Source organism: Dermacentor variabilis, chromosome 2, assembly GCF_050947875.1.
Source record: "Dermacentor variabilis isolate Ectoservices chromosome 2, ASM5094787v1, whole genome shotgun sequence".
Lineage (NCBI taxonomy): Eukaryota > Metazoa > Arthropoda > Arachnida > Ixodida > Ixodidae > Dermacentor > Dermacentor variabilis.
Window position 1 is genome coordinate 113,761,443 of NC_134569.1, and position 7,066 is coordinate 113,768,508.

The following is a 7,066-nucleotide window of genomic DNA, read 5'->3' on the forward strand; positions in this document are numbered from 1 at the left end:
TTATTTTTTGCTCTTTTCGTGCGCGAAGTACGGGAACACGAAAAAGAAGAAGAGTCCTCTTTAAATCTGCTTAACCTTAACATGCAGCGTCTACTCGACTGCTCTGGAGTGGACGTCCTTCACAGCAGGAACTGATGACGATTGTTAAATCTCGAAGCCAGCTCTGTTATCGAGGCAGGTGTCATCCAGCAGGCGGCAGTGAAGAGGAATATCTTCGAGCTGATATACCCTTGTAAATGAGTTTCTCAGATTTCACAAGCAGTGGCATGAACGTGTTAGAGATCCAAGAAACATACCAATGAAGTGCAGGTGAGGTTGAGTCCCTGCACTGTGAGGGGGCAGAAGATGGCGTTATTTCCGCTATAAAAGTCAGCCGTACGGCAACCACCTCGCCCGTGTACGGCATGATCGAGGCCATCGATCTCGCCACGTGTCATGCTCACCTCCAGGCCACGGTTAGTGATGCGGTTCATCAACACCTGCCAGACATTAAGTTGGCAGTGTACCTCATTCGTAATCATTCACCAATGCTTTCGCCGTGCCCTCTGCTCATTCACACATATTTGAACTAGCATTCGTCGGCACTCATTTTGGTTCTTACTTGCCCCGCCTTCTACTCACCGAAACTCACTCACATCCACTCACTCTCACCGAAATTCCCCAACGTTTATATTCACGTCCACTAAAACTGAATGGCTATTCCGTTTACTCATACTCGAGTTTATTTACAGCCGCCGTCAATCACTCACGCCTGTGAAATGAGTGTTGAGCCAGTATTAGTCGGGAGGGGGGGGGGGGGATACTCGGGTTAGATACGTCGCACAATGCTGCAGGGTACGTTGCACAAGGAAGGCCTGTATCTCAGACATGTCAGAAATGATGTCACCTTCGTGCTCTCACGTGGAACACAGTTGTGCAAGATCACAACATTCTACTCAATCAACGTTGCAGACCGGGTTAGTCGGCAGTCTATACTTCTTGCGAAGTGACAAGTGGGGCCAAGGAAGCGATACCTTAAATTGAGGCCGTGAGGCCACAAGGAAGTAGCCGTAGCGTTACGTTCACTTGCGCAACATCATGCGTAAGTTTTGAATAAGCTTCTCTAAGAAGACATCGACAAGAGTCATTGGGCTCTGGCGTAAATTGAATAGGTTCATTTGGCTGCTTCGCCCGCTTTCGTGGCGGTTGAGTATTGGTGGTCAGGCTTTCACCACTGACACAAAGACACCAGTGACAAGGGAGCGTGGAATCGTGAAGCCCACGGTTGCCAGAGGCGCAGGTGTTTTTGTGCGAGATTTTTGGGACGTTTGAAGTCTTTATACTCCATATCAGAGGTAATTTGCAGCACTGTGGAAGCTGCAAGACTCCTTAGCCAATAGGAAGGCCGAATGTCCGTCGAGATTTCTTTCTTCCCGCCGCGTCGTCTGCTCAGCGGGTACTGAATTCGCGGTAGACGATGTGCGTGCGCAAAGGTCCTAACATGTCATGCTTCGCTGTAACGTATCTTAGGCCAAGCAAAAACAAAACACAGTCAACTCACCACTAATCTTGATCAGACAGTTACGTCCGCAACTATTATCCGCTACGCAAGTCTATTGCTTATGTATGCCTCGTACCTTCGGCAGCGCTGCAAACGATGTCTGACATAGTATATATATATATATATATATATATATATATATATATATATATATATATATATATATATATATATATATATATATATATATGGAGTGGTTGACTGCTTGGTGAGGACATCGCTCCTTTCTCCCGTCGCCCTCTCCCTCGGCGACGGCTATAGGAGAGGGGGCGGCAGTTTGAATTGAATTCTTGGACTTTGCGAGCCAGAACCAGGATTTGATTAGGAGACACGCCATAGTGAGGGACTCCGGATTGATCTTCACCACCTGGGGATATTTAATGTGCCCAAAAATGCGCGGGACGTGGACGTTCTTGCATGTCGCCCCCATCAAAATGTGGCCGCCGCGGCCGACACTTGATCCTGCGACCTAGTGCTTAGCAACGCAACACCTTAGCTGCTCAGCCACCGCGGCGAGTAGTGCCAATAGGTCAAGCCAGTGAGCCTTGTGACAGGCGGAAGAGAAAGAGAGGGAGCTGCATAATAAGTGATTGGTCAGACTGACCGCTTTTTCCTATATCCTTACATAACCATACATTTGTTTGCCGTCTTCGAAGCAGTCTCCATGTTGAGTAGGTAAACTAAGTCCAGCATTTTTATCATGAAAGAAACGTTGTCATTGTTTCGAGTTTCACTGAAATTTAATTATTTCGACAGTAATTTAAAAGCTCCGCGAATTTCGGGAAGATACTACAGTGACGGATAAGTAAAAAGACAGGCTGAAATGTATTCCAGAGATAAGCACATTCGTATGCCTGGCTCAGCGTACTTGAAGGTTTTTTGGCGCTCGTTCTGTGACCGACAGGCCCTCAAATGGTGTTCTGTTTGTTTTATGCTGCTCACATTAAAAGTCTAATAAAAAATAGAAAGCATGCAAATATGCTCCAGAAAGTCACCGTAGCTGAGAGATGCTAGTAATACAAAGCAGAACTTCAGCATCATGCTTGTACACATCCTTTCTGAAAAAGAATGCCTCAAAATATTACATGAAATTACGCCTTAATGTTTTCTCCCCCAGCCCTGTTGCAAGTTTGTCATCAAAAAACTAGAACGCCGCGAATTTGCCGGTCACTTTCAAAAATACTAACTGTACCCATTCATCATCGGCTATCCCTCTTCAATGGTTTAGTTGGCAAGATATAAATGGCCTGTTAACTGATTTATTCGCACAAATATTGTGGTTTTATGTAAGTAACCCCAATAAATAATATGGTTTTAGTTAGTCAAAATTCAACTTTCTCATGTTTGTCGTGTAATCAATACATTATAGCTTACAATATGTCTTTATACATTTACTGGAATTCACTGTCACTGGCAACAACTGACAGGTTATATTTCTTGCCATTTAACAGTTGATTTCATTACGCCTACAACAGTGTTGATTCATTTCAACAGATGAGTCATTTTACTGTTTGATGATGATGCAGGCGAGCTTGCATCATAATTGCAGGAAGTGCGACACTTTCCATGAACATATTGCCTTGCCAAAAATTTGTGAACCGTACTACGTTGCATGTACTGTCCTGCAGCTCCTTTGAATTACGCGAATTCACTTCTCACTGCACTTTTCTTATGAAAGATAGCGAACACCAAATGGTTTTGGTCGTGTCCATGAACATTTACACAATCGAAATGGATTTGAGGTCATGAGAGCGACTGATAATAAAACATCGAATAGTATGGAGCTCACCTTCCCGCCCCTTGTACCAAGGTGTCTCATTTAACTAAATGAGGCACCACCGACAAACATACTAAGCTCTAGAAGGATCCACATACTAAGCTCTCGTCGGTAGAATTTTGCACTCGCTGGCAACTTCCCACATCTCCTCCGATACGTAGATAGTATGCTTCACCGCGGTCTTGGCCCAGTGTATTGGGCGCATGGCTCGGCTGTAGAGAGGGTGCGGTTAATATTACACAACCACACCCCTACTGGCATTAATACGGGTCCAAGCAGCCACCCGGCCTGGTGTACGGCTTTCGAAGGTGCGTTTCTTCGGAAGAGAGAAGTACCAAAATAAGCAAACTGTTCCACTCAGTGGTGCGCCTTGTCTTTTTTACAGCTCCGCTGGTAGCCCACATTCACAGAGTAGAATGGCTGCGAATTTTTTCTTTAGGCACATAAACAACTTAGCTATTTACATATCGTCACGCTTCGTTTTCTCGCAGATGGCTGCGTTATTTATCGCGAAATTACTAACACTTCTGATGTCACGTGCTTTCAGGGTGCCGTAAATAACAACCATTATTGTTGTCACACTTGGCAAATAGGGCTCAATGTCACCAAATGCGAAGCTATGCGAATTTCCCCGCTCTAACAGCACCTTTACAAGATAAGTACTGAGAGGTTTTCGACTGCAATCTTTAACAACGGTCCACTACCTTGGCTTCCACATAATTAGCAACCTCTTCTAGATAGAACAAACTCTTTCTCCTTCATTCTTGCTACCGGATGTATTCGTCGATGGGCTTAGTGTATACCTTGCCCAAACACCCCCTCAAGCCGCAACAAGACATATTTTACGTTTGTCCAGCGTACATGGTCGAGCGGCAGACTTTAGCCTTTTCTCTGGCAGCCATCATTGCGAAACCGTTGTCGGATGACTTTTTCCTGGGTATTTGGTTTCACGCTACACGTGGTGCACTAACAGTACGGGCCACAGTGCTATTTCTGCTTGACACAGGACTGGACTCAAGTCTGACTCAAGTATACTGCTGTGATGACCAGCGTTCATCGCACGCCTCTTCTTGTCATCATCATCCTCCATCCCCCGTCCTTTCCTTTATTCCCTTTCTCCCGTGCAGAGTAGCAAGTTAGAGCGGATGAGCTCAGGCCGACCTCACTACCCTTTCTATAAAATAATATTCCTAATCTTTCTCCTTCCTCGAAACAGGGCAGAATCGCAACATTCGCTTCATCTTGTAGAATTACAATCGAATTTAGAGTGCCACAGAAATGAACGACTTCCTTGGTGTTACGTTAGTTTCTACTATCTTTTACATGTGTTTTTATGTTTATTTTCCTTTTTGAGCACTTCTCTGCGTGAAAATACAATGCAATACGATATTGCGCTTGTATGCTTATCTTCGCTTGCTGTTAGGTACTTTTTTTTATTTCCTGCCTCCCATGTCATATACCATGCAGCCAGAGGTCCCAGACTCAGTCATTGTTCTTGTTGTGCAGCTTTTTCTCTGGGTGCCTCCCAAATTTTGGGATAATAAAATTTGATTCTGATCTTGGTACATATACTATCACAACACAACTATTCTGCTCATCTGAATACAGCCAACGCCATTTTTTCCACCCCTTAGAGTCCGCCACAATAAGTTCAACATATCCCCGTGTAACATTATCACTTGCTCATAGCAGTTCTTTCCACAAACATTCAATAAATTTAATAATCTATACGCATAACCATTTAGCATTTGAGACCCCTTCTATTTGTAAATGCACTGAATAACGTTCCTTTCTGTTCTTCCATGAGTAGTTTATTGTGTTTGTTGTTCGTTATGACGCCCCTTTTAGATTTTCACAATATTGTTGCGTATTTATTTGTGCAATGCATTTTTACCGTTTTGCTGCATGCTACACTGCTCCCAAAACACCTGTTCCGTTCGGTGTGCTCTATTTGTATTCTTTTGTTTATTGTTCTTTATAATGTACTGATCATCATAATCATTGTCATCACCATAATTTATTTTACCCTAAAGGACCCTTCACAGAGCATTATAAATGCGGGGACAGGAAAAACAAGGACATGTCATACGACGAATGCAATAATTAACTGCAGAGCAGCTGTTTTTCAAGCAAGTGAATACGAAGCGAGTATAACAATGAACAAGATATTTATCGTTAATCATGTGCATATTAATAGTAATGTTGGGAAATTAGAGCAAGCAGAAAGAGCCATGTCAATAGGAACAGCTCATGTCAGTAGAGGAGCAGCAAAAAATGAATAACAAAAATACAAGAAGAAAATAGCTATTACCAGTATTGAACAGATTTACAATCAACCAGACAATGAAATACGAGGCACGTACACTAAGGAACAAAACTACTATTGTTATTTCTATCCGATAATGTATACATCTGTAACAGTATTAGCAAACATTTAATAGAAAACGCACAATACTTAGATCAAACGTTTCACATTTACCTTGAGGGTATAAAGAAAACAACGCGCAAGTTTTTGATTCGCAGTGCCCAGCCATTTCATGTTTCAAGGACAGTATAGCCATCAAAGAAATCGACTGGTCCTTAGCCCATGACCTTCAAGAATGAAAAGGCTTGGCATGACCCGATACGATAACTCAATCTCTGTCATCCACGCGCTCATTAAAGCGGGCCTGTTTGGTAGAAGAGCTGGGTGTCGCTGAAGAGCGTATGTCCTGTATATATATTGTGGGCACGTGCGCGTGGCGGAAGTCATTATAGCATGTACGGCGTCCCGGTTTCCTTTTGTTGTCCGTCGCTCCTAAGCACTCTGTTCGGCTCAGATTTCTGTTTATTTCTACGAACGTTACTTCTTGCTTCGTGCCCGCAATCTTTCGTCGTAGCTCTGGTGTGTTCATACTGATGAACAGTTACTTATTTATGTTGCATTTTTTCTTCGTATCGTGATAACGGCGTTGAATGTTTGCTTTTCATGAAGAGGCACCATCTGCTCGCTGCAGATAGACAAAACAATTTTAGCCTTCAAGTGTCGAAGTAACCATGCTGAATGCAATTTCGCATATGCAGGCGCTGGGTAGAAATGTCAAGGCTCGCTCATACTCATTGCGGACTGTTTTTACACCGGGGCAACAATAGTCTCAGGCTTCAATAGGTCGCATGTTGAAGCTTCAATGGAGCATTAAATTCGTCTTGGCGTGTGTTTGAGGGGCACTTCTACTCTTATAGCTTTGTCTTGAATCTCCCGCACCAAATTACCCCTAAGCTTTTGTAGATGCCTTTGCAAGGACCATTCTTGGTGCTTGCAGACCGTTGTCGTGATAGGAACGTCTCGTGAAACGAGGAGGATATACGACTGCCTGAGTTCAAGTTCAAGTTCAAGTTCAAGTTCATTTATTTACCACATACATGGAGTTCCACATAAGTGGTTGGAACGAGGGAAAGAAGCTGCATTACAAACAGCTTGACTGGCCCCACGTCCCCGGTTCACTAAGGCATCATGGCAATAAAAGAAAAATACATTTCAACGTCAGCAACAAATGAGAAAAACATGATATGCACAGAAAACAACTTTACAAAAAGTGAGATTTAACTGAACATATTTAACACAGCATGCTCAAAACAGAAGTGTTAGAGAGTGTGCGAACGTTTTCATAAGAAATCTGGAACTTATTTAATGTCTTCGGCAAGCAATAACTTAATGTTTGATAGCCATAATTTGTGCGCGGCCGTGGCACATGTCATTTTTCAGAGTG